Source organism: Loxodonta africana, chromosome 16 (assembly GCF_030014295.1).
Source record: "Loxodonta africana isolate mLoxAfr1 chromosome 16, mLoxAfr1.hap2, whole genome shotgun sequence".
Classification (NCBI taxonomy): Eukaryota; Metazoa; Chordata; class Mammalia; order Proboscidea; family Elephantidae; genus Loxodonta; species Loxodonta africana.
Genome location: NC_087357.1, coordinates 11,131,953 through 11,159,795, shown reverse-complemented (window position 1 = coordinate 11,159,795; position 27,843 = coordinate 11,131,953). Strand labels below are relative to the sequence as shown.

At 49.6% G+C, this 27,843-nt stretch overlaps 1 protein-coding gene across 1 annotated transcript in view; it reads left to right on the top strand.

Annotated features, from left to right (window-relative positions):
- LHPP (phospholysine phosphohistidine inorganic pyrophosphate phosphatase) overlaps positions 1-27,843 on the top strand; it is a 139,687-nt gene that overhangs the window by 68,583 nt on the left and 43,261 nt on the right. The window lies entirely within an intron of this gene.

Here is a 27,843-nt window from a genome sequence, read left to right as displayed (position 1 = left end):
AGCTAGCCCAGGCTCAGTTTCCCTACTGCCCTTGCCACCTCCCGTGAGAGGCCCCAGGAACAGTGCATTGTTTGTCCAGGAACCTGGGCCTTGTGGAGTATGGTGGGCAGAGTGCGATGTTGTGGCCAGGAACATGGGCCTTGTGGACTGTTTTGGGCACAGTGCAGTGTTGTGCCCGAGAACACGGGCCTTGTGGAGTATGGTGGGCAGAGTGCGATGTTGTGGCTAGGAACATGGGCCTTGTGGACTGTTTCGGGCACAGTGCAGTGTTGTGGCCAAGAACACAGGCCTCGTGGAGCATGGTGGGCAGAGTGTGATCTTGTGGCTGGCAGAGCTCTGCCCACAGAAGGGCTCCAAGTTGTTGCCAGAGTGGGGGCCTGGTTGGGAGGCTCCAGCAGTGGCATGCATCGCGTGCAGGGAGTGGGTGGCAGGCGTGCCCAGCCTGGGAGGGGTTTGTGCAATCTGGCGAGGTGGGAGTGCAACCCTGTTGAAGGCTGTTGGCTTGGGCGAACTGCTTCCACCTCCCTGCCCATGCCAACCCTGAGCAGACGCCACAGGCCCAGAGCCCCCTGAAGCCCTTCCAAAGCACCATCAAGAGATGTCAGGGAAAGGCTGTACCCATAGATGATAGCGGGGCAGCCCCCACGGCACATCATCCTCAGGCCTTCTCTCACCCACTGTACCCCCTTCACAGATGTGGAAACTGAGGCCCAGAGTGCCAGGTAGCCAGTGTGAGTGCTGGCCGCAGGAACCTCAGCTGGCTTCCCCATTTCTGGTTTCTGCTGGGCCCTGTTCCGGTGCCCACCACCTCGGATGGGGTAGCCTGATATTGCCCAAGACTTTGGAGTTTGAAGTAGCCCAGGTGTGAGTAATTTAGATTTGTCGTAAACAAAAATTGCTGGGCTCATTTTTACCCCGTTATAAATGTGTGTGGGCTTGTGCCTCAAACACATGTGCTGTCACATAACCCTGTGGGTAGGCTGAGGGCAGGATCAGCTGGAAATGTGAGGTGGGCAGATTCAATTGTGTGCATGTGGCCAAACAGCCGTGGTGGACAAGAAGACTTTTTTAGGACCCGGTGGTGCCCTTGACCCCTCCGTTCTGACTGGAGCCCTGTCTGAGGCACTGCCTTTCCAGTTCACCCTTCCGCATGACAGGAACCACAGCCCCCACCCCGCCCCTGCACTCTGAGGCCTTACGGAGGGGTTTGTGGTGTGCCCTTACCACGTGGCACTGCAGCTTGTCTTGGGTTCTGCAAGTGGCCGAGCTCTCTTCCAGTTTTGCCACTGTTCTTCTACCTTTTGGAGTCCCTGGGTTATACAAATGGTTAATGTTAAAATAGTTAACCGAGAGGCTAGCAGTTTGAGTCCACCCAGAGGCATCTCAGAAGGAAGGCCTGGGAACTTACTTCCAAAAGACCAGCCAGTTAGAACCCTATGAACAGGGCCAGATTAAGGCATGTGAGGGCCCTAAGCATTGATGATCTGTGGTGCCCCTCCTTTGCGTACTCATTCGTTTGAATGGTTCTCTCAAAATAGATCAAAGACCTGTTATCTGTTAATATAATCTGTCCTTGCCCAGTAATCATTTACATTGGATCCAGTTGTATATTGGGTGAATGGAGCAATAATTAGACTCAACAGTCCACCTCCACCTCTTGGTTATTAGAAAGAAATAGTATACTCCCAGGAGACCCGCCAAGATAGGGAGTTTCAGTTACACAGGAGGGGACCGTAGGAGACAGATGTCAATGAAGGTGTTGAAGTAGTAGGGGCCTCATAGCTTAAACAGCCTTGCATGTGGGTGCCCTTGTGACCCTGTGTGAACTTTATTTCCAGCTGGCACGTTCTCATGCACTGGAGCTGGTGCTGATTTCATTTAGTCCCTGCCAATTTCCTTCTACTTCGGTGCTGTCTTTTCCTTGTGTCCTGTCTGCTTGGTATCTATGGGTCTTTGCTTTGACAGCTGGTGCCCCTGTTTTGTTGATGCCTTAAGCACATTTTCTTAGTCATCTAGTGCTGCTATAACAGAAATACCACAAGTGGATGGCTTTAACAAACAAATTTATTCTCTCCCAGTCTAGGAGGCTAGAAGTCCAAACTCAAGGCCCCAGCTCCAGGGGAAGGCTTTCTCTCTCTCTGTCAACTCTGGAGGAAGGTCCTTGTCATCAATCTTCCCCTAGTCTAGGAGCTTCTCAGCACAGGGACCCTGGGTCCAAAGTAGATACTTCACTCCTGGCTCTTCTTGCTTGATGATAATGAGGTCCTCCTCTCTGCTCACGTCTCTCTTTTATATCTCAAAAGAGATTGGCTCAAGGTACAACCCAATCCTGTAGATTGAGTCCTGCCTCATTAACATAACTGCCTCTAATCCTGCCTCGTTAACATCATAGAGGTTAGGATTTAAAATGCATAGGATAGTTCAACATTAGAAAAACAATGTAATCGATCATACAAATGAAACAAAAGACAAGAATCACCTGGTTTTATCAATTGATGCAGAAAAGGCATTTGACAAAGTTCAACACCCATTCATGATAAAAACTCTCAGCAAAATAGAAATAGAAGGAAAATTCCTCAACATAATAAAGGGTATTTATCCAAGCCAACAGCTAACATCATCCTAAATGGAAAGAGCCTGAAAGCATTCCCCTTGAGATCAGAAACCAGACAAGGATGCCCTTTATCACCACTGTTATTCAGCATTGTGCTGGAGGTCCTAGCCAGAGCAGTTAGGCAAGATAAAGAAATAAAGCCCATCCAGATTGGCAGGGAAGGAGTCAAAGTATCTCTGTTTGCAGATGACATGATCTTATACACAGAAAACCCTAAGGAATCCTCCAGAAAACTACTGAAGCTAATAGAAGAGTTCAGCAGAGTATCGGGATACAAGATAAACATACAAAAATCGGTTGGATTCCTCTACACTAACAAAAAGAACATCGAAGAGGAAATCACCAAATCAATACCAATTACAGTAGCCCCCAAGAAGATAAAATACTTAGGAATACATCTTACCAGAGATGTAAAAGACTTATAGAAAGAAAACTACAATACACTTCTGCAAGAAACCAAAAGAGGCCTATATAAGTGGAAAAACATACCTTGCTCATGGATAGGAGGACTTAACATTATAAAAATGTCTATTCTACCAAAAGCGACATATACATTTAATGCAATTCTGATCCAAATTCCAAAGACATTTTTTAATGAGATGGAGAAATAAATCATCAACTTCATATGGCAGGGAAAGAGGCCCCGGATATGTAAAGCATTACTGAAAAAGAAGAACAAAGTGGGAGGTCTTACTCTAACTGAATTTGGAACCTATTATACTGCCACAGTAGTCAAAACAGCCTGGTACTGGTGCAAGGACAGATACATAGACCAATGGAACAGAATTGAGAATCCAGACATAAATCCATCCACATATGAGCAGCTGATATTTGACAAAGGCCCCAAAACAGTTAAATGGGGAAAAGGCAGTCTTTTTTTTTTTCTCAGACTGTCACATATAAGTTTATATACACCTTACTCCGTACTCCTACTTGCTCTCCCCCTAATGAGTCAGCCCTTCCAGTCTCTCCTTTCGTGACAATTTTGCCAGCTTCCAACTCTCTCTATCCTCCATCCCCCCTCCAGACAGGAGATGCCAACACAGTCTCAAGTGTCCACCTGATATAATTAGCTCACTCTTCATCAGCATCTCTCTCCTACCCACTGTCCAGTCCCTTTCATGTTTGATGAGTTGTCTTCAGGAATGGTTCCTGTCCTGTGCCAACAGAAGGTTTGGGGACCGTGACCACTGGGATTCTTCTAGTCTCAGTCAGACTACTAAGTATGGTAAAAGACAGTCTGTTTAACAAATGATGCTGGCATAACTGGATATCCATCTGCAAAAAAATGAAACAAGACCCATGCCTCATTCCATGCACAAAAACTAACTCAAAATGGATCAAAGACCTAAATATAAAATCTAAAACGATAAAAATCATGGAAGAAAAAATAGGGACAACGTTAGGAGCCCTAATACATGGCATAAACAGTATAGAAAACATTATAAAGAATGCAGAAGAAAAACTAGATAACTGGGAGCTCTTAAAAATCAAACGCCTATGCTCATCCAAAGACTTCACCAAAAGAGTAAAAAGACTACCTACAGAGTGGGAAAAAGTTTTTAGGTATGACATTTCTGATCAGCACCTGATCTCTAAAATCTACATGATACTGGAAAAACTCAACTGCAAAAAGACAACCCAATTGAAAAATGGGCAAAAGATATGAACAGACACTTCACTAAAGAAGACATTCAGGTAGCTAACAGATACATGAGGAAATGCTCACGATCATTAGCCTTTAGAGGAATGCAAATCAAAACTGCAATGAGATTTCATCTCACTCCAACAAGGCTGGCATTAATCCAAAAAACGGAAAATAATAAATGTTGGAGAGGCTGTGGAGAGATTGGAACACTTCTACACTGCTGGTGGGAATGTCAAATGGTACAACCACTTTGGAAACCGATTTGGCACTTCCTTAAAAAGCTAGAAATAGAACTACCATACGATCCAGCAATTCCACTTCTTGGAATATATCCTAGAGAAATAAGAGCCTTTACACGAACAGATATATGCACACCCATGTTCATTGCAGCACTGTTTACAGTAGCAAAAAGATGGAAGCAACCAAGGTGCCCATCAATGGATGAATGGATAAACTATGGTATATTCACACAATGGAATACTATGCATTGATAAAGAACAGTGATGAATCTGTGAAACATTTCATAACATGGAGGAATCTGGAAGGCAGTATGTTGAGTGAAATTAGTCAGTTGAAAAGGACGAATATTGTATAAGACCACTAATATAAGAACTCGAGAAATAGTTTAAACAGAGAAGAAAATATTCTTTGATGGTTATGAGAGGGAGGAGGGAGGGAGGGTAGGATAGGGGTATTCATTAATTAAATAGTAGATAAGAACTACTGTAGTTGACAGGAAAGACAACACACAATACAGGCGAAGTCAGCACAACTGGACTAAACCAAAAGCAAAGAAGCTTCCTGAATAAACTGAATGCTTCGAAGGCCAGTGTAGCAGGGGCAGGGGTTTGGGGACCATGGTTTCAGGGGACATCTAAGTCAACTGGCATAATAAAATCTATTAAGAAAATATTCTGCATCCCACTTTGGAGATTGGTGTCTGGGGTCTTAAATGCTAGCAAGTGGCCATCTAAGATGCATCAATTGGTCTCAACCCACCTGGATCAAAGGAGAATGAAGAACACCAAGGACACAAGGTGATTACGAGCCCAAGAGACAGAAAGGGCCACATGAACCAGAGACTACATCATCCTGAGACCAGAAGAACTAGATGGTGCCTGGCTACTACCGGTGGTTGCCCTGACTGGGAACATAATAGAGAACCCCTGAGGGAGCAGGAGAGCAGTGGGATGCAGACCCAAAATTCTTGTAAAAGGACCAGACTTAATGGTCTGACACTAGAAGGACCGCTGTGGTCATGGTCCCCAGACCTTCTGTTGCCCCAGGACAGGAACCATTCCCAAAGCCAACTCTTCAGACAGGGATTGGATTGGATAATGGGTTGGAGAGGGATGCTGGTGAGGAGTGAGCTTCTTTGATAAGGTGGACACTTGAGACTATGTTGGCATCTCCTCCCTGGAGGGGTGATGAGAGGGTAGAGGAGGTTAGAAGCTGGCGGAATGGACACGAAAAGAGAGAGTAGAGGGAGGGAGCGGACTGTCTTATTAGGGGGAGAGCAATCGGGAGTATGTAGAAAGGTGTATATAAGTTTTTTTGTGAGAGACTGACTTGAATTGTAAACTTTCACTTAAAGCACAATAAAATTAAATTAAACACATAGGATAATCACATCAGATCACAAAACAGTTGACAACCACAGAATACTGGGAATCATAGCCTAGCCAAATTGACACACATTTTGGGGGGACACAATTCAATCCATAACATTCCGCCCTTTGCCCTCCCCCCTGAAAATAATATCCGTGCTACATATAAAACACATTCACCCCATCATATCATCCCAAAAGTCTTAAATCAACTCCAAGTCCAAATTTCATCCTGGGGCAAAATTCCTCTTCATCTGTGAAATCTAGATACAAGCTATCTGCTTCCAAAGTACAATGGTAGAACAGGCACAAGCTAGACATTTCCATTACAAATAGGAGAAATTGGAGGCAAAGAATGGATAACAGGCACCAGGCAAGTCAGCAGCATTACATTAGCCCTCAAGGCTTGAAAATAATCTTCTGTTTTCTGAGACCATCTAGGCAATGGCTCTGCCCTCCAGACTTTGGGTGTTGGGCACATTCTCCGGGTTCTGGGTGGAGGCCCCTTGGCACTGGGCTTCAGCTTCACCTTCCAGGCCCACTGGAATGGCAACTCTGCTTCCTCCCATCTGTGTGGCAACCATCTAGTCCATCTGAGTGGCAACCCTAGCCCCTCAGCCCCCAGCAGGCCCCATTCTTCTGCCCCTTGGACATGGCAGCCTGCCCCCTCAGTTTTGGGTAGCGGATCTGGCCTCATCCCACTGGCACTGGTGAAAGGCAGCCCCACACTCCAGAGCTGAATTGGTGAAGATCTAACTCTTTGAAACTTAGGAGGTGTTGGCCCCACCCTCAGAAACCTCAGAGGCCAGGGCCCCCACCCTTTGAGACCCCAGAGGTCGTGGCCCTGCTCTTTGAGGCTGAGGCAGCTCTGCTTCCTGTGTTCCTTGTCTCTTCAGTTTCTGCTCCTGGTTTCTTGGCCTCTTGGCCTCTGCAGTCTCTTGAGCCTGCTCCATGTCTACCCAGCCCAGGCAAGTGTTCTAAAGCTCTTTAGCTCTACTGATAAGTGCCGATAGGCATCCAAGTCCACGTGCTGGTCTCCTGGTCCTGTTGCTGCCATTTCTCTGCTGCTGCTCCTCACCATCTGTGCCATCCCTGATGTTAGACCTCTGCTTTCTTCCTTCTGAATCCTCACCAGAATTGTCTTTTATGTCCCTACCTCCAACAACAGTCTCTTCAAGGCAATCTAGGCTTTTACTATTAGGCATTTTAAAACTCTTCCAGCTTCTACTACTGATTACTCAATTCCAAAACTGCCTCCACATTGTAGGTATCTGTTAGAGCAGCACCCCACTCTTGGTACCAAATTTGTCTTAGTTGTCTAGTGCTACTATAACAGAAATACCACAAGTGGATGGCTTTAACAAACAAATTTATTCTCTCACCATCTAGGAGACTGGAAGTCCAAATTCAGGGCACCAGCCCCTGGTGGAGGCTTTCTTTTTCTGTTGGCTCAGGGGAAGGTCCTTGTCACCAATGTTCTCCTGGTCTAGGAGCTTCTCAGCACAGGGACCCCGGGTCCAAAGGATATGCTTCACTCCTGGCTCTTCTTGCTGAGTGGTAATGAGTTCCCTCTCCTCTCTGCTCACTTCTCTCTTTTATATCTCAAAAGAGATTAATTCAAGATACAACCTGTGGATTGAGTCCTGCCTCATTAACATAATTGCCTCTGATCCTGCCTCATTAACATCATAGAGGTTAGGATTTATAATGCATAGAATAATCACATCAGATCACAGGAAGGTGGACAACCACATAATATTGGGAATCATGGCCTAGCGAAGTTGACACACATGGGGGGCGGGCGGGGGGGATGGGGACATAATTCAACCTGTAACACATGTGCTTACCTTGCTTATTTGGTAATCTGTCGCTGCCTATGGAGCACAGTTCTACTCTGACACACTGGGAGGTTTTGTGTGAGAAGAGAGACCTGTCTGGACAGGCTCCCAGTCTGCACACTTCCAGCGCCTTCAGGAAAAGCGGGCATTGCTTGTTCTGAGCACCCCACCCTGGCTGGCTGAAGGAGAAGAGGTGGACAGGTCCGCTCCCTAAAGACAGGGCTGGGACTCCTGCCTACTCAACCCTGCACAGAAATGCCCCAACTGTGAGCTGCCTACAAAGAGTTTGTTAAACATTTCTGGCTTCTGTGATCGAGAAGAGACCAGTGATGATAAAGTTATGTTTCCAGACACTCCATTTGTTCAGACTCACACGGTGAGGAGAGTCCTTGGCATGATCTGGATTCTTCCCTCCCTGGCTGGTGTTACAGAAAAGCCAGCCTGAAGTGGGGTTGGACTTGCCCAGGTCACACAGCTGGGTGAAGCTTAGAGCCTGGGTTTGCTGACGAGGACAGGTTCTCACTGCCACTTCACGGATCAGTGGCGGCCTGCCATGAGGAAGGCAGCACTTCCTGAGGAGTCTGTGCTGCTCTCGTGATGTCTCACAACACTTTATTTCTCAAAGTCTTGTAGGGAGTGAACTATTTTTAGCATGGCCTCATGGGATCAGAGAATAAAGTTGCTGCAACTTGGCCAGATGTACTTGGAGTGTAGGAGGGTTATTCAGGGCTTCTTCCTGAGGAACTGGGTATTGAGGAAATGTAGGGTGCCCCTGAGGTGTACCAGAGGGTGGCCACCATCTTGAAACCAAATCCCCAGCCCCCAAGTTCTCCAGCGTGCGGATCAGTGATGCTTAAGGGGAGGCAACGGAGTATTAACCTTATCAGCACAGCTCTGGAGCCACTTGGACCGAGTTCACATTATGCTCACGTCACTGCAGGCCTCAGTTTCCTCATCTTTAAAATGGGAACAGGAAGAGACCCTACCACCTAAGTTGAGGGAGAAGAAGGCGTATTCTACAGAAAGCATCCAGTACAAATCCTGGCACATAGTAAGTGCTCAGGAAACATTCGCTCTTAAAGTGTTCATTGGTGTTCCCATCAGTATTGTTTTTGAGGAAACTTGGCCCTAGGCTGACCATGGTGGATCTTTACCACCTGGACCTTTGGCCTGATCGTGACCACAGTGTGTCTCTGTGTGCCTGTGACTGCATGCCTCTGTTCCTGGAGGCGTGCTGTTGGGGGGGTGAGTGGGTGGGTGAGCCTTGTGCTGTCAGGCTCCCACCTACCCAAGCAGGGACCTGAAGCCCAGGTACTCAGCCCTACCCAGTCCCTACTGGTCCACGTGACCACGCACGCCCACCAGGTGGCAGCAGGTCCTGAGGTCCAGGCCCCAGCCCCTTATGCCTGCAAGTGGCCAGGCTGGGGCCAGGGGAGCTGCACAGGGAGGGGCCTTCACATTCATCGGCCTCCCTGAAGTTGCTCCAGAATATTCTGAAGGCAGGTGGTGTCCACAGAGCACAGACCTTCTGAGGGCCGGCTCCCTCCACAAGGTGCCGTCAACCCTACCGACATGGGCCCACCTGGCACACGGCTGCCCTGTCTCAGCCAGCTGTTCCCTGTCAGCAGTTTTTATCTCAGAAGGGGCCTCCCACACCCACCCACCTCGGCTGTCTGGAAGATTTGGCTGGTGTTTCACACTCTCCTTCCATTCTGAGGCCAGGGCAGGACAGGGGCCTGAGGCCTGCTGGGAGGGACAGGGCCCAGGCCCCAGGTCTGCAAAGATGCCATACCCAGACTAGTGGTCACAGTCCTCAGTGGTTTGTAGTGAACATTCGTCCCCCTCTCTAGCCCACCCCCAGGTTCTGGCCACAGGCTTGGGCTCCAGGTCTCAGACCCTCCCAGGAGTTGGAGCCAGAGTGCCCCTGGCAAGCCCTAAGACCCCACCACATGTGGTTTTCTAAATAACCAGACTTGGGAATCCGTGCCCCCGCATCCCATATTTGTCTTCTTTGGGGGTGGGCAAAACAGATGTGCAGAAGCTGCAGCTGCTGAAATGCCTCTCACCAGGGGGCTCAGAGATGCCCCAGGAACCTGGAGGTGTGGGTGCCCGCGGGGGTCTACATCCTGCCGCCTTGGAGCAGGGATGCTTCCGGGGCTTCTGGGCCTTTCTCTCGAGATGGAACATCTGGATTGCCAGGGCCACTTGCAATGCACATTAAACCCCCAGCCACGGTGGGTCCTGGGATTTATTTGCCCTTCTCTCCTGGGCTGGGTTTAGTGGGCTGTCCAGGCCTCAGTGCAGCAGCCCACAGAAAGCCATTTTCTGCCCTAAGATCGCCCTTCATCCTTCCAGCTGTGCCGTTTTTGACTGTGCCTCCAATGACTTTTTTCTCTTTTTAAAATTAATGTAATTTTTTTTTCTAATTATATAAAAAAAATGCAAGTCCTCCGTGCAAAACACGGAAAAGCACAAAGAAGAAAATAATCCAGAGTCCTGGCTCCCGGAGGCAGCCATGGTTAGCATTTGTTCTGCCTGTTGCTTTAAGAAACTGAAAAGGTGCCTGAATGTACTGATTGATAAAGCTGGCTTTGGAGTAAAACGTCATACCCCAAAGGCTCTCGCTCGCCTCTGACCCTGTTCCTGTCTTGGGACGCGACTGCTCCCTCACAGAGCTGTAGCCCCTTGGACCTCCAGCTTAGCCTCCAGAAACCGGAGGGTACACCCCACCAGGCCCCCAGGCGAGTCTGCCCAGGAAGCTGACAGCCCGAAGAGCTGGAGAGTAGGGCTGAGGCACCCAGCCCCTGGGTGCTGAATGGAGGGAGAAGAGCTGAGCCCGGCACCTTCCTTCCCTTCCATCACCCACCTGGGATGCTTCCTTGGCCCCTGGGTGCAGAGTAGCTGGGGGTGGGGGTGGCAGGGTAAAGCCAGGCCTCCTCACCTTGTCTTCCTGGGGGGAGGAATGGAAGTCCCTTCCCGCTCTGAAACCCTGGAAGTGGGAGAACTGCTCCGCACATGACTATTTCATGGCCTGAGGTGAACCTGCCAACCCAGAACCCCCTGTTGTTGCTAGGTGCCCCCGAGTCGATTCCAACTTTTAGCGACCCCATTTGATGGAGTAGAACTGCCCCATAGGGTTTTCTAGGCTGTAATCTCTCTTTTTTTTTTAATTGTGCTTTAAGTGAAAGTTTACAATTCAAGTCAGTTTCTCATATAAAAACTTACACACACACATTGTTATGGGACCCTAGTTGCTGTCCCTGTACAATGAGACAGCACACTCCTCCTTTCCACCCTCTATTTCCCATGTCCATTCAACCAGCCCCTGTCCCCCTCTGCCTTCTTACCTCGCCTCCAGACAGGAGCTGCCCACATAGTCTCATGTGTCTACTTGAGCTAAGAAGCACACTCCTCACCAGTATCATTTTATGTCTTATAGTCCAACCTAATCTTTGTTTGAAGAGTTGGCTTCGAGAATGGTTTTTAGGCTCTAATCTTTACAGGAGCAGATTGCCAGAAACATAGAGGAGTCGCTGGTGGGTTTGAACGAGCTTTCGGTTAGCAGCTGAGCACTTAACCTTCTCACCACCAGGGCTCTTTCCAGAGCCTCCCGGAAGCCAGTTTATTAAGTGAACCCACCCATGTAAGTGGCCTCAGATCAAGAAGCAGAACATACCAGCCCTCCAAAAGCAGCCATGGCACGGCAGGGAAGGACACTGTGTCTGGTGAGGACAGGGACGCTTGGAGATCCACGTGTGAGGGCCGTAGCTAGACAGGCAGGCCTGGTGGGGGCGGGGCTGGGTGCCGAGACCCTTGGCGTCAGGATATTTCCTGGTGCCAGGGTTTGGCGAGGGCACCATGCATGCCCCCTCCTTATTGCTGAGCACCCTGGTTGGGGGGCACAGCCAGCCCTGGGCGTCAGCTCCTCAGATTACCCTCCCCGTGGGCTGACATTTGCCCCTCACACCCGGGGGCAGCAAGGGGTAGGGAGTGGGCTGCTCCTTGGTGGCCTCTGCCTGCCCTGGCTGCTGTTAGCCCCTGGGGGTGGGGATTTTAGGGGGCCTGGGCCAGAAACTTTCCTCTAATTGTGGTCAGCTTCTTTGTATTTTTTTAACTTATTATTTCAACAATTAAGGAAGAAGCTTGCCTGGGTGTGCTCTGCCAGTGACCCCTCTTCCCCAGATCTCCCCTCAGTGGCCCCTCTCACCACCTCCCCCAGAGAGGAGAGAAGGATATTTATATGCCCTCCCCAGCCTGCAGCCCCCTGTGGGCTCCTGTGCCCTCGGGAAGCTCTGGGGGTTGGAGAAGGCTCCCCTGGGGCAGAAAAACGAGCCAGGGTGTGAGCCTGGCCACAGGTCCTTGGCTGAGTCACTTTGCTCTTGAAGCATCAATTTTCTCATCTGGAAAATGGGATATATGTGTGTGCGGACTCCGTAAGGTGTCACAAGGGTTAAATGAAATAATGACATAAGTAGTTAGAATCATGCCTGGCACCTGGTAGAGGCTCCACAAGCGATCACTGCTGCATTTAAACAAGCTACTGTTGGAGCTCACCTGTTTTGGCCCCGTACAAGGGCCCTGAGAGTCTTCTCTGTAGCTTAGCTGCAGGGCCACTGCCCTACACACCTCCAGGGGGCACCATTCACTGGGAAGCTGGGGTAGTGCTGTGGCAGCCCCGCTTTCCTTTGCTCTCTGTGCCCAGGCCCAACTTCGAGGCCTGACGTTTTGGTCATGAGTTTATGGGCAAGAAGCGGAGGGGCTTTGTGGAGGGCAGCGCGGAGGCTGCCTGGTGATCTCGTTAGCCTCAGGAATATCCAGGCTTCTTATGGAAACGTCAGCAGCTGCCAGAATCGCAGTCAGCGTGAAAGACACAGCTGGGGCGTTTGTGTGAGTGAGCGTGTGCTCGGAGGATAAATAAAGATAATTTTTTAACACGTCTCCTGTGGTTTTCGATTTCCTTATCTTCCTGAAAACTGATACAAATCCACAGGCGCAGTCGGGGCCTGTAGAGACTGACATTGTCCTTCAGCCGAGCGAGGCGGCAAGTTCAGTCTGGGAGAAAATGCAGCCGCCTTTCTGTCCTTAAGAACCTGTTACATCTACTGCGGGCAGCGATAATCCCCACTCTGGCTGAGCATCAGCAAGGGCGGGCAGGTGATGAGGCGTTCATGGTGTGTCTGTTTCAGGGGTGATGTTGGAATTGGGGTGCACCATGTTGCTGTCTTCCTGTCTCTGCCAAGCTGGTGGGAAGGCCCTCCTCCAAAATGGGGGGTGGACAGGAGTCTGCAGGGGCATCTGTGGGTGGGAAGGGAACCTGCCCCTGGACCACCAGCTCCACCCATGGCCTGATGTGGCTGCTGGTGGGCAGTGTGGTGAGGGCAATGTGGTGCCTGCTATGTCTCAGGCCATGCCAGGTGCTTTCCACACCATGCCCTTCAATGGCAGTCAGCCACCCACATCTTTACTGAAGCCCTCCTCTGGGCCAGGCCTGTGATACAGCCACAAGCAAACCCACAGAACATTCTGAGACCCATTGGCATCGAGTTGATTATGACTCATAGTGACCCTAAAGGACAGAGTAGAACTGTTGTGTAGGGTTTCCAAAAGGCTGTAATCTTTACGGAAACTGACTGTCACATCTTCTTCCCAAGGAGTGGCTGGTGGGTTCAAACCTCTGACCTTTCAGTTAGCAGCCAACACTTAACCACTGTGCCACCAGGGCTCCTTCACAAGACATTAGCTAAGTAGTAATACAATGAATTCCAGAGTGACCCTAAGTTCCCCAGCTCTGGATCCTGCAGCCACCAAGTCTGACTGTTCTTCTCTCTCGATGCTCTGAAGGCCGAGTGCCTGCATTCCTGGGCTAACCTGTACCCAGCAGGATCTGTTGGGCTGCAGTGGACAGAATACTCAGCCAGCAGGGACTTCAACCATCAGGATGGTCAGTGTTTGTTGTTAGGTGCTGTCGAGTGATTTTCGACTCATAGTGACCTCACGTGACGGAGAAGAACTGCGCTGTAGAGTCTTTACGGCTGTAACCTTTACAGGAGCAGATCACCGGGCCTTTCTTCCATGGAGCAGCTGGATGGGTTTGAACCTCCAACCAAGCACTTAATCATTTTGCCACCAGGGCTCATTAGTGTTGAATTTTTTAGACAACTTGGAGCATTTTAAGAAAAAGAATACAGTGTTAGGTTTAATGAATTCAAGATTAGGTTTAAAGAGTTGAAAACAAGTTCAAACAAACTTTACACGAATGTTCACAGCAGGGTCGTTCATAATAGTCCAAAAGGAGACACAGTCAGATGTCAACTTGGCTGGTGAGGGGGAAACAAAATGTGGTACACCCATACAGTGGACTAGTATTTGGCCATAAAAAGAAGTAAAGCACTGATTTGTGCTACAACGTGAATGAACCTTGAAGATATGATGCTAAGTAAAAGAAGCCAGACACAGAAGGCCATGTACCGCGTGGCTCCATTGAGAGGAAATGCAGAAGGCAAATCCGTAGAGAGAGAAAGCAGACAAATGGTGGCCAGGGGCTGGGGGAAGGGAATAGGGGCAGCGACCGTTTCATGGGTGTGGAGTTTCTTTTTGGGGTGATGAAAGTGTCCTGAAACTAGGTTGTGGTGATGGTTACCCAACACTGCGATTGGACTAAAAGCTACTGAACTGTACACTTTGAATGGCTAAAATGGTAAATTTTATATTATGTGAATTTCATCACAGCGAATATTTATGTGAACACATTGCTGGGGCCTTAGAAGGTGCCCGTGCCATGGAAGCTTCATTAGCTTCACGGTAAATCCACCTCTGCTTAAAACCAAAAAAACCAAACCCATTGCCGCCGAGTTGATTCCAACTCATAGCGTTGGCTTTTCAGTCTCCTGCTGTTACCTCGTGGTTACAAGATGGCTGCCACAGCACCAAGTATCACAGTCACCTTCAAGGTGACATCCCATGGATGTCCCTTTAAAAAGGATACAAAAGCTCTTCCAGAGGTACTCCCCCTCCCATCCCTAGTAGACTTCCAGTTATATCTCTGAACCTGGGTAATGTGACCAAACCTGGCTATAAGGGCATCTGGGGAAGGAAGTACTTGGCAAAAGGCAATGGAATGTCACACCTGGCTTAGCCAGGCCTAATTCTCTTCCTAGGAATGGGCGCATTGCTACCAAAATTGGAGTTCTGGTAGTCAGGAAGATAGCCTTTCTGCCTCCCTGTGTCCCTAGTCTACCCTTCAAAGCAGCAGCCAGGCTATTCTTCCAGGTGGTCAACTCCGTCCTGCCCAGAACTAGCCAACCGCTCCACACTGCCTTCCAAACAAGGCTGCATCCCATTTGTTCCAATGTCTAGAAGAACTCTTCATGGCTGGTCTCTGCCCATCGAGCCTGAGTTCCCGGCAGTCCCCTCCATACAGCCTGCTCTTCCTCCCTCCGGGCCTTTGTGGTGAGATTGATGATGATGATGGTGGCAGCTGACATGGAGTGAGGCTTCTGCTGGGCTGGCGCTGCTCTGTGTGCATTTCCCTGGTTGCCTCATCTAATGCTCGTAACCACCCTGGGAGGGAGGGGTGCTTTCATCCCATTTTATAGATAAGGTCCCTGGGGTGCAGAGTCACAAGGCTAGCAGCAGCAAAGCATGGGGTCAAGGCCAGGCAGTCCACCATGGCAGCGATAATCACAGCTTCCAATTCCCGAGCCCTCAGCATATGCCAGGTGTGGTGGACTGCAGAGTTGCCACATTATTTCATTTCATCATTAGAAGCAACCTGGCAGGGTTGGCGCTGTTCCTCCGGGTTACAGTCGAGGGGACTGCAGCTCTGAGATAAGGGAGTATGTTATGCAGGGTCCCTGAGCTGGTCGGCATGGTGGGAGGGCTGGATTCAGACCCACGCTCTCTGGCTATGTCCTTTCCAAACACCTTGTTGTCTTGGGTGCTAAGAAATAAACTGGATGCTGGTCTTGCCAGCATGGAAAGACCCTTGCCTGTCAGGCCCTGGGTGCCCACATTGGAAGATGGCCATATCTGCTCTGGACTCCAAGGCCCTACCAGTCTTTTGTGCCCCATCCCTGGGTTCTGCTCCTCCGGCCTATCCATGCAGGGCTTTTCACACAGGAAATACCCTTTGCTGAGCACCTGGTCCCCTGTGCCCCACCCCCGTCACCTCGATGGTGTCACCATCCACCCAGACCATGTCCTGGGGTTACCCTCCTTGGTCTCTGAATCCTGCTTGGTCTCAGCTCCACTCAGGCCCTGAGCTCAGTCACACCTGGACATCAGCAACAGCTTCTGGCTGGTCCCCCATCTCCATTCTGTCCTCACCCTCAGATCCATCTTCCCTGTGAGCCAGAAGGACCTGAAATGCAAATCTGATCAAGCCATTCCTCAGCTTGAAAGCACCTGTGGCTTCCTTGTTGCCTGCAGTTGAAGCCAGTGCTCTTGGTGGGTAACTTGGGTCTTCATGTCCCCGCTCCTGTCTCATCTTCAGCATTGCCTTCCTCAAATGTCCCCCACCCTCTCACACTCCATTCCTGCTGTTTGTTCCCGGCAAGACCCCCCTCCATGACTCTCCTGCCATGGACACGACCATGCCCTCTGCTAGGGTTCCTTTCCACACATGTACCTTGCTGAGCTTCTCTTCACCTGCTGTGACCCTGCCTGACGTCACCTCCTCGGTGAAGCCCACCCTGATCTCCCTCAGCACTTTGAACATCTCCCCTGTAATAAAGCATTGTGTGCTCACACCCAACAGTGACTCCTTAGGGGCACCAATGCCTGGAAAATGAATCTTTACTGAAACTTACATTGCTTTGATACTTTCATGTTCCTTTAATGAAAAAGCTATAGTAAAAAAAAAAAAGCAGAAATCCAAGACAAAAGTTGTCCATTATCTGTCCCTAGTCAACTAAATGTAGTGGCACAAAAGGTTAAGTGCTTTGTTGCTGACTGAAAGGCTGGCAGTTCGAGTCCACCCAGAGGTGCCTCGGAAGAAAGGCCTGGAAATCTACTTCTGAAAAATCAACCATTGAAAACCCGGTGGAGTACAGTCCTACTCTGATACACATGGGGAGTCGCCATGAGTTGGAATCGACTCAATGACAACTGGTTATTGATTCGGCCCAGATTTTAGTCTTTGTCCCTACACATATTCAGTTTTTAGATGCTTACAATAGTATTATACTTAGAACTTTGTATTCTACATTTCACCTAACATTGTGTGTTATGTTAGTTGCTGTTGAGTTGGTTCCATCTCCTGGCAACCCCACGTACAACAGAGCAAAACATTGCCCAGTCCTGCTCCATCTTCACAATCCTTAGTACACTAGAGGCCATTGTTGCGGCCACTGTGTATTTTGAGTGCCTTCCAGCCCAGGGGGCTCATCTTCCAGCACTTTACTGAATAATATTCTGTTGTGATCCACAGGGTTTTCGTTGGCCAATTTTCAGAAGTAGATTGCCAGGCTTTTCTTCCTAATCTGTCTTAGTCTGAAAGCTCCGCTGAAACCTGTCCACCATGGATGACCCTGCCTGGTATTTGAAATACCAGTGGCATAGCTTCCAGCATCATGTTGTTATTAGGTGCAGTCCAGTCGGTTCCGACTTATAGTGACCCTATGTACAACAGAAAGAAACGCTGCCCAGTCCTGCTCCATCCTCACAATCATTGTTATGCTTGAGCCCATTGTTGCAGCCACTGTGTCAGTCCATCTCGTTGAGGGTCTTTCTCTTTTTCACTGACCCTCTACCAAGCACGATGTCCTTCTCCGGGGACTGGTCCCTCTTGAATAACATGTCTGAAGTATGTGAGACGTAATCTCGCATGCTTGCTACTAAGGAGCATTCTGGTTGTACTTCTTCCAAGATAGATTTGTTTGTTCTTTTGGCAGGCCATGATATATTCAGTATTCTCCTCCAACACCACAATTCAAAGGCGTCAGTTCTTCAGTCTTCCTGATTCATCGTCCAGCTTTTGTGTGCATATGAGGTGATCGAAAACACCATGGGTTAGGTCAGGTGCACTTTAGTCTTCAAGGTGACATCTTTGCTTTTTAAACACTTTAAGGAGATCTCTTATAGCCAATTTGTCCGATGCAATGTGTCTTTTGATTTCTTGACTGCTGCTTCCATAGGTGTTGATTGTGGATCCAAGTAAAATGAAATCCTTGACAACTTTAGTCTTTTCTCCATTTATCATGATGTTGCTTATTAGTCCAATTGTGAGGATTTTTGTTTTATGTTGAGGTGCAATCCATACTGAAGACTGTAGTCTTTGATCTTCATCAGGAAATGCTTCAAGTCCTCTTCACTCTCAGCAAGCAAGGTTGGGTCATCTTCATAATGCAAGTTGTTAATGAGTCTTCCTCCAATTCTGATGCCCAGTTCTTCTTCATATAGTCCAGCTTCTTGGATTATTTGCTCAGCATACAGATTGAATAGGTATGGTGAAAGGATACAACCCCGACGCACACCTTTCCTGATTTTAAACCAGTCAGTATCCCCTTGTTCTGTTCAAATGACTGCCTCTTGATCCATGTACAGGTTCTCCGTGAGCACAATTAAGTGTTCTGGAATTCCCGTTCTTCACAATGTTATCCATAATTTGTTATGATCCACACAGTCGAATGTCTTTGCATAGTCATTAAAACACAGGTAAACATGTTTCTGGTATTCTCTGCTTTCAGCCAGGATCCATCTGACATCAGCAAGGATATAACCTGGTTCCACGTCCTCTTCTGAATCCTGATTGAACTTCTGGCAGTTCCCTGTCAACACATTGCTGCAGCATCTTTTGAATGATCTTCAGCGAAATTTTACTTGCGTGTGATATTAATGATACTGTTCGATAATTTTTGCATTCGGTTGGACCACCTGTTTTTGAAATAGGCATAAATACGGATCTCTTCCAGTCGGTTAGCCAGGTAGCTGTCTTCCAAATTTCTTGGCATAGATGAGTAAGCACTTCCAGCGCTGCATCCCTGTGTTGAAACATCTGAATTGTAATTCTGTCAATTCCTGGAGCCTTGTTTTTTGCCAATGCCTTCGGTGCAGCTTGGACTTCTTTCTTCAGTACCATCGGTTCCTGATCATATGGCACCTCCTGAAATGGTTGAACATCGACCAATTCTTTTTGGTATAATGACTCTGTATTCCTTCTATCTTCTTTTGATGCTTCCTGCATCGTTTAATATTTTCCCTGTAGAATCCTTCAGTATCGCAACTCGAGGCTTGAATTTTTTCTTCAGTTCTTTCAGCTTGAGAAATGCTGAGTGTGTTCTTCCCTTTTGGTTTTCTATCTCCAGCTTTTTGCACATGTCATTATAATACTTTGTCTTCTCAAGCTGAACTTTGAAATCTTCCGTTCAACTCTTTTACTTCATCATTTATTCCTTTTACTTTAGCTATTTGATGTTCTAGAGGAAGTTTCAGAGTCTCCTCTGACATCCATCTTGGTCTTTTCTTTCTTTCCTGTGTTTTTAATGACCTCTTGCTTTCTTCATGTAGAATGTCGTTGATGTCATTCCACAAATCATCTGGTCTTTGGTCGTGAGCGCTCAACTCATCAAATCTATTCTTCAAATGGTCTCTAAATTCAGGTGGGATATACTCAAGGTCGTACTTTGGCTCTCATGGACTTGTTCTTATTTTCTTCAACTTCAACTTGAGTTTGCATATGAGTGCTTGATGGTCTGTTCCGCAGTCGGCCCCTGGCCTTGTTCTGACTGATGATATTGAGCTTTTCCGTTGTCTCTTTCCACAGATGTAGTCAGTTTGATTCTTCTGTATTCCATCATGCAAACCACCACAGTGTGACAAACCAATAGACAAGTGGTGGCCCCTAACATTATACCACCCATATTATTCTATTTTACTGTGGTCTTTTAATTTTTTTTGTATCTACTATGTCTCCTCTTTCCTGTCAGAGTAATCCATATTAACAACCTACCACGCTTCTCTTTCTGCACACGTGTGTACACACACGCACACACACACACACAGATAGACACACACACACGCACGGGGGTTTCTTGTTTGTTTTTTAAAAATGGGGCCATACTGTTTTTCTTTGCACCTTGCTTTTCTAACCTCACAATACATCCTGAACACCCCACCAAGTCAACAGCAGAAGCACTAACTCATGGTTTTTAATAGCTGCACACTGTAACAGCTGCCTGCTCCTCCTTGGCTTGGCCATTCCAGTTTATTCCTCAAATTCCCTGTTCATGGACATTCAGGCTGTTTTTTTTTTTTTTCTCATTACAAACAAAATATGCTTTCTTAAGCTTCTTTCTGTTTTAAAAGTGTTTCCAGTTTCTTATTTAAAGGTTTCGTTCAGTGACGGGGGGAGCCCTGTTTCTCCCCTTTACCCCTTCTTGTCTTTGCTCAGCCTGCTTTCTGTCTACACAGCATGCCCAGCGTCAGACCCCCTTGTCTGAGTTCAGGACGGGAGGAGAATCACTACCAGTACCAACAGCCCAAGGCTGATTGCTATGAGGGGAGGTCAGACCTGCCTCCACGCTTTTTACCAATTCTGACACCTACTTTTCTGCTGGGTTCGTCGTCGTTACAATGGCCACACGGAACTCACAGACCGTCCTCACAGCTTTGGAGTTTATTAGGGAAGTAACAGGTTATGATTCAGGATCAGGAATGACTTAGGGTACAGTTCTTGGGTCAGGACAGCTTCTCCTTGCCCTCAGCCTCTGGCCCTGCCGGGGGTCTTCATGGGCAAGTGTTAAAACTTTTAGCTCCAACTGTAAGTGCCTAGGGGCACCCCACTCTACCACGAGGCCTCCTCCCTGGGGGTGCTCAGTTCTGCTGCTGCTGTTTCTCGGTGCTGCCTCTCACCATCTCCGGTGTTATAGCTCTCCCTCTCTCTGTCTTCTGTGCTACAGCTCCTCTCTTTCTTTCTCTCTCTCTCCATCCCACCTCCATGTTTCCTTTTAAAGCCTAGTATGGTGGCAAAATTGACCGATCCCCTCGTTAAGGTTCCAGACACTTTATGTGCATGGTCCACACCCCCGCCCCCAGGGTGCCATACACCTTATTTACATTATTAGCAAGCTATCCAGTCCCCTTCATGGGCACCTCATTTACATAGCCCCACCCAGTCATTTGGTAGGAGTCACAAGGACTATGGCTAGAAGGGCCATATTAAGTAATTTACTGCACCACAGGCCTGCACCCCCTCGAGGCCTTCTGTCCCCATGTGGACAGCCTCAGAACTGCCAGCTAAGGTGGGACCCACGGCCTGGGCTGTGGGTTGCATTCCTGGGCTCGTTTCCTGTATCCCCAATGTGCTCCCATGAGACCTAGCTGGAAGATGGGCCTGGACCTGGCTGTCTGCTCACAAGGCACGGGCCCCAACTGGTCACTTCAGCCTCCTGAGCCTGAGGACCTGGGGAAAATGGCCGCCTGTGGGCAGGGTTAAAGGTTGTGGGACTGAGTGGGACAGCCCTGGGATGACCGAAGGAACTCTGGATGAGACAGGCTACCTGGGACTCAGTTTCCCACCCATGCAACAGGTGGCTTCCCCTCCAGGCTCCGAGAATCCCAGTTCTGGTGGGCAGGTGGAGAGCCAAGAATTCTTATGGTGGGGGGCCAGTGTCAGAAGAGGCTCGGTGGAGGGGGTGACATTACTTATCCACTCATTAACTTAGACTTACAGAGTGCACTTTGAATGCGAACCCCGAGGAGCGTGGTCCACATGGTCCCAGGTGCTCCCCAAAGGATGGCGGCCGAGTCTCTGTCCTTGGAACCTGCATTCTAGTGGATGGAGCAGGCAATTCTGTAGTAGCACGGTGATGCTACGATCGGGATGCAGTGTGACAAGGTAGGTGACATCACAGGGCCTATAAGTCTAGTGGGAGAGAGCCATAAGCATACCAATAAACAGATACTTCAGATACTAGGTGCTAGGAAAGAAGTAGGTGAGGCACTGGTAGAGAGAGGGTTGGGTAGCCAGGGTGGGCAAGGAAGGAGTGGCCATCAGTTAAGGTGCTGGGAGAGGACCTCTTGGAGGAGGTGATATCTGTATGGAGACCTGATAGGTGGAAGGGGACATTGTGCAGAAGAGCGGGAGTACAGGTGCAGTGTGCTCAAGGAGCAGAGACAGGGCCAGTGTGGGGGAGAATGGACAGAACCAGACTGTGCGGTAAGGAGTGCACCTTCCATTCTGTGTGGGCTAGGATCCATTGGAGGCCTTGAGCAGGGTGGCTTACTCTTCACGCAGATGATCCCCCTGCTTCATCAGAGGACAAGGGGGACACTGGGGACCAGTCAGGAGGCCATTTAGATGTCATGGTGACAAACGATGGTGCCAGGACTGGGTATAGCTGTGGAGATGGAGAGATGTGGTTGAATCTGAAATACCTATTTTAAAACTTTTTGTTACGGAAAATTTCAAACATGTGCCACTAAACCAAGAAAACCTGTTGTCGTTCCAGTTGATTCCGACTCATGGCGACCCCGTATGTGTCAGAATAGAACTGCGCTCCACAGGGATTTCAATGGCTGTGATCTTATAGAAGTAGATTGCCAGGCCTTCCTTCCGTGGCACCATGGGGTGCATTCAAACTGCCCACCTTTCAGTTAATAGCTGAGTGCAAACTGTTCGCACCACCAAGAGTAGCCAAGTATTAGGAACGACCCCCCACCACCACATGTACCAATCACATGGTTTCACCTGATTGTCAACTCAGGGCCAGGCCCATCTAGTACCAATTGAAACAAACACCAGACATTGTGTCATTTTGTCCAGAAAGATTGCAATCTGGAGCTGGAGGTTGGCAGGCGGGACATCTGAGGGAGGCAGAGGACCCAGGGTGACTTTGGGTTTGGGCCTACACAGCGGGTCGGGGGCCACACTGTTAGCTGAGCTGGGCTGGTAGGGGGGCTGGGGGCGGGCAGTTCTGCTTTGGTACATTGAGGGGCCTGTCAGACACCAAGTGGAGACACCTGGTGGGCAGTAGGAGCCTCCAGTCTGGAGAGCCCAGTGAGGAGGGGCTAAGATCAGCGACTGTTAAGCTGGCTGTCTCCCCTTGGAGCCGGGCCTCATCCCTGGAACATAGGCAGGATGTTCAGAGGGTCCCCCCCACCCGCCACTGCCAGCTGCCTGCTCTGGGTCTCCTGGCCAGTTTGTGGGAGGGCCATCGTCCCAAGTTTGGGGCCCCTCTCGCCCCCTCCACCACAGGCACTTCCTGTCCTCCCCTTGCTGGTGGGGCTGCCCTCAGGGCTCCTCACCACTCCCTGTCTCTGTCCCCTCACCGGTCCTCCAGATGCCAGGCCGAGTGTTCCAGCACAGGCACACCACTTGTCAGAAATGGTCTGGGGGTGAGCAGTGAGGCCTGGTGTCCAGGCGCCCCCTCCCCAGCTGGCCCTGGGCCTTCCCCCCTCCACCCAGGAAAGTGGGTTAATCCTCTTCCCCACTCCTCTCCAGAGATAAGGAGGGAAGCATAATCTCTGCCCAAGGGGCCGAGAGTCCTAATTGATGGGCTGTCCTTGAGGGAGGAGAGGGGGGCTCCTGGGCCGTTATCTCGGGGAGAGGCTGAGCAGGGCAGGCTCTAATCCCTCAGCTGGCCTCCCCTACCCTCCTGCCGTCATCTCTAAATCGGCCCAGATGGGGGCGCCACCCACCCTTTGGGGCACACCCGAGCCCATGTGGACCACCCTCCTCCAAACCCCCAAATGTTCCTCAGACCCTGGAGGACGAGCCCCCGTTTAAGGGCCCTGAAAGTGCAAACCCTTTAATAGCCCGACCCTGAAGAATGAGAACTCCCTGGGCTAATTTATACGCTCAGCGTCTGGGGTTTAATTGGAGCATAATTGTAATCCATATGCCTGTTAAGGTAATTACACTTACAAACCTAATATAATCCATAGATCAATGGGTTCAGAGCTAATTAAAGCAACTGTAATTAACATTTACAAAAAACCTTGCAATTACTGGAATATCCTTTAAGCTGGCCTTCCGAGCTGATAATGAGGGCCGGCTCGGCGGATGGACAGCAGCTGTCGGCCCCTGGGCCCCGAGAGGACTTGTATTCTGCTGATCAGGGCCTTACTGGTACCCAGTGCAGTGCCGACCTTCACTGGGTGGGGTCAGCGCTTGCCCTGACCACCCCAGGGCCCTGGGACCGCACCCAGTGATGAGCGGTAGAGCCAGGTGAAACCGAAACCTGTGACTCGGCTCCCCAGCACTCAGTTTATTTTCTGGCTCGCTGGCATCAGCCAGACAAAGGACATCTTGGAGAAGGAACTAGAAACCTGCATGTTGAACTGGAGGCCAAAGCCAGGCTCAGGGTTCTTACCTGGGGGAAATAGGGAGCTTTCTCCGCTGCCTTGGGGAAGTTCAGAGCACCTCCCTGGGGGCTTCCCTCTTACCCACCCCCTGCACCTGTAGCACCTGTAGCTAAGCTGCACCTGTGCCCAGCTCTCTGCCCCAGGGCAGAGGTTCGGGAGGCGGGGTGTCGGTCCTAATGGGCCCTCTGAGTGGCTGTGGGGGAGGGTGCATGTGTCAGGGGAGAGGCCAAGTGGGACCTAGGGAGGCGCTGGGGGTGTGGGTCAAGTCAAGGGGGCCAGCCCTGGACGCCCAGATGCCCTTCGGTCAGCTGGGGTTTCTGCACGGCCTCCTTCCAGTCTGTGTCTGGGAAAAGAACCTTCTCTAAAACGGAATGTTCCAGACCTTCCCTCCAGCCCCCCTCCCCCCATACACACACCAGCATAGGGCCCGTATACAGTAAGCGCTCTGTTAATGCTGCGGCTACTGTTCCAAGTTGTGGCAGGGTTTGTGGGTGCCTGCAGTCAGTAGGGGTGTGGCCAGGTGGAGGTGGGGCCAGGATTAGTGGAGGTGGAGTCAGGGGTGGGTGGGGCCAGATGGATGGGCAGGGCCAGGTGGGGGCGAGATCAGTGGGGTGGGGCCAGGTGGAGGTGGGGCTGTTGCTGGGGCAGGTTTCCCGGGGCTCTCTTGCAGGTTGGCTCCTGTAGGCCTTCTCACGATTATCATTTCTGCACGCCTCCACCAGGGTCTCCCCAAAGAGTCTGCGACTTTGGCAGAAGCCTGCAGACAGGACCAGGTTCTTTAGCGGGGGACAAGGCAAACGTGCACACGGATTTCTCAGGGAGGGGGCGTGCCAGGAGCGGCACACAGACGTCAGGGGAGAAGATGGCAGCAGCTGTCATTAACTGAGCACCTCGTGCGCAGACTCTGGGCTGAGCACCGCACACACGTGATTCACTGACGTTTGACCACAGCTTTATGCGGCAGCCCTCTTAGTCCCATTTCATGGATGAGAAAACTGAGACCCAGAAAGACTGAATCATTGGTCTGAGTTCCTCCAGCAAGGCGAATTTTTACCCAGCCATTCTCTCAAGGCCGTGCCCTCTGTCTCCCAAGGTTCCCTTCTGGGTTTTCTCACCCCGATAGTGGAGAACAGGACGAGGGCTCAAGGCTGGGAGCAGGGAGCTGGCACAGGGTGGGCAGCCCCTGGCTGGAGTCCCCAGGAGGGAGCAGCCTGAAGAATGCGGCAGGAGGTGCCCTTTCAGGGGGAAGTGAGGATGACAGGTCCAGACTCCTGTCAGGGGCCCCTGGGTGGGCTGGGGCATCCGCCAGCCCCCTTCTCCCTGGAGGACCTGCAAGGATGGGGCCTCCCTGCCTAGAGGGGCTTTTGGGGCGACCAGCTGGGTCCCCTGGCTGTGGTGAGCTCATGTGACCGTCATGCAGCCTGTGGAGGTCAGGGCCCTCGCTGACCCTGCCCTCTTGGGGTGGCTCTGCCTGGGATCCCTTTCCCTGCACAGGGCATTTGTGGGGCTTGTCGTACTTGTTCTCTTCTCTCGGGGAACACAGCGCTCACTGCCTATTGTCCAGGCCCTGAATATCATCGTTTCTTATAACTTGTCAAGCTTTCTCGTTGTTTTAAAGCAAGGAGATCACTCTATCAAGACCATTAAAAACAAACACTTGCCATCAAGTCAACTGCTGGCAACCCCACGTGTGTCAGAGCAGGACTGTGCTCCGTAAGGTTGTCAGTGGCAAATTTTTCAGAAGATCACCAGGGTTTTTTTTGCCAAGGCACCTCTTGGTGAATTTGAACCACCAACCTTTCTGTTAGCAGTTGAAGCTTCTTTATTTTAAAAAAAAAAAAAATTCAATAATATAATAATCAGTGTTTTTTCTTATGATAGGTAGTAAAACCACTGAGGTTACTGCTCTCTTGTTCCGGGCCTAGCCTGCCCTGAGCTCTTTCCCCGTGTCACCTCTCCAACCCCTCCTGCTGACCCCATGATGTGGGCGTTGTTATTACTGCCCCATACAGGTGCGTTCAGAAGGTTGATGGTTTGAACACATTCCACGACTCTGCAGGAGAAGAACCTGGCGATCTGCTTCCTTAAAGATCACAGCCAAGAAACTATGGGGGCAGTTCCACTCTGTCACTGGGGTCACTGTGAGTCAAAACTGACTCTAGGGTACCAACAACACGGATGCGTTCAGTCACTTGCCCGAGGTCACACAGCCAGGACACGCGGGACCGCTGAGCCCCGGCCCTCTGGCCCCGATGCCCAGCATTTATCCAGTGCTGCCAAGCACTCCTTCCTTTGTCCCTACAGCCCCCCATGGCCACACAGCTACTGAGTGGCAGAGGCAGTATCCCGATTCAGGCAGCCAGCTCCCAAACCTGTGCTCGTGGTCACTATTGAAAACTTGGGAAAAACAGAGAAGTAAAAGAAAGAAGATAAATCACCTACCGTCCCACTCTCTGGAGTCTCTGGGTGGTGCAAACAGTTAATGCTCTCACAGTTAACTGAAAGGTTGGTGGTTTGAGTCCACCCAGAGGCACCTTGGAAGAAAGGCCTGGAGATCTACTTCAGAAAAATCAGCCATTGAAAACCCTATGGAGCACAGTTCTACTCTGATACATATGGGGTCACCATGAGTCGGGGTCGATTGGACAGCAACTAGAACTGGAAACTAGATCCCAGTCTCTAGAGGGAGTCTTCCGACAGCATCTAGGGGTCCACCTTCCAACGTTCTATGCATGAGCGTGCGCCTTCGTGTGCTGTGTGTTTTGTTCAAAGCTGAGGTCACCATGCACGAGCTGGTTTGGAACTTCCCTTTGCAGCATCTTCCCATGTCATGGTTTTAGTGGTCAAACCCTTCTCCATTGCATGGATGCCCCAGACCAGCCCTTCATTGGCAGCCCTTCCGTTTGATCCTAACTCTTCATTACTGTAGCCACGCTGAATCGGATGTTCTCGCAGCACGGCCACGCACTTATTTGTGATTTTTGCATCGTGATAAATTCCCGACTATGGAATTGCTGAGTCAAAGGCTGTGCAAAATGCCAAGCTTTTTGACACTTTCACAAAATTCTCCCTCTAAAGTAGTTGCGTTGACTTCCACTCCCATCTGCAGTGTAGACAGTGCTGTATATCTTTATACCTCCACCCCAAAATAATACTAACGAGCAGTATTATCATTTTTTAAAAAAGTACCTATTGATGGAATAAAACGGTATCTTTTTTGGTTACTCATGAGACTAAAAGTTTACATATATATATAATGTATTTATTTTATTGTTGTTGAGAATGTAACCAGCAGAACACACACTAATTCAGGTTTCACCATGTACAATTCAGTGACATTGATTGTATTATTTGAGTTGTGCAGCCATTCTCACCCTCCTTTTCTGAGTTGTTCCTCCCCCGTTAACATAAATGCATGGCCCCCTAAGGTTCCTGTCTCATCTTTCAAGTTGCTGTTGTCAATCAGATCACATGTAGATGGTTCCTGAAAGAGACTAAAAGTTTTTTTTTTAAATCTTCATCTGTTGCTTGCATTTCTCCCTCTGCGAACTGCATATTCACTCCCTTTTTCTTTATTGGCGATTCTAAAAGGAAGGCTTTTCTTTTAATGAGAAATCTGCATTTCATCAACTATGGAACGCAAAGCCTGCGGCTCATTTATTCTCTGGAGAAGATGCTTCTTTTTTTGTTCTCTTACCCAATCAGTTACCAAAGCTAAAGATGTTGGCAAATTAATTTCAGGCATTCGAGACTAGAGGTCAGTGTGTAGAAGGATCCCGGCCCAGGAAACCACATTTAATTTTTAGATTTATTTTTATTTCCTACACATTGCCA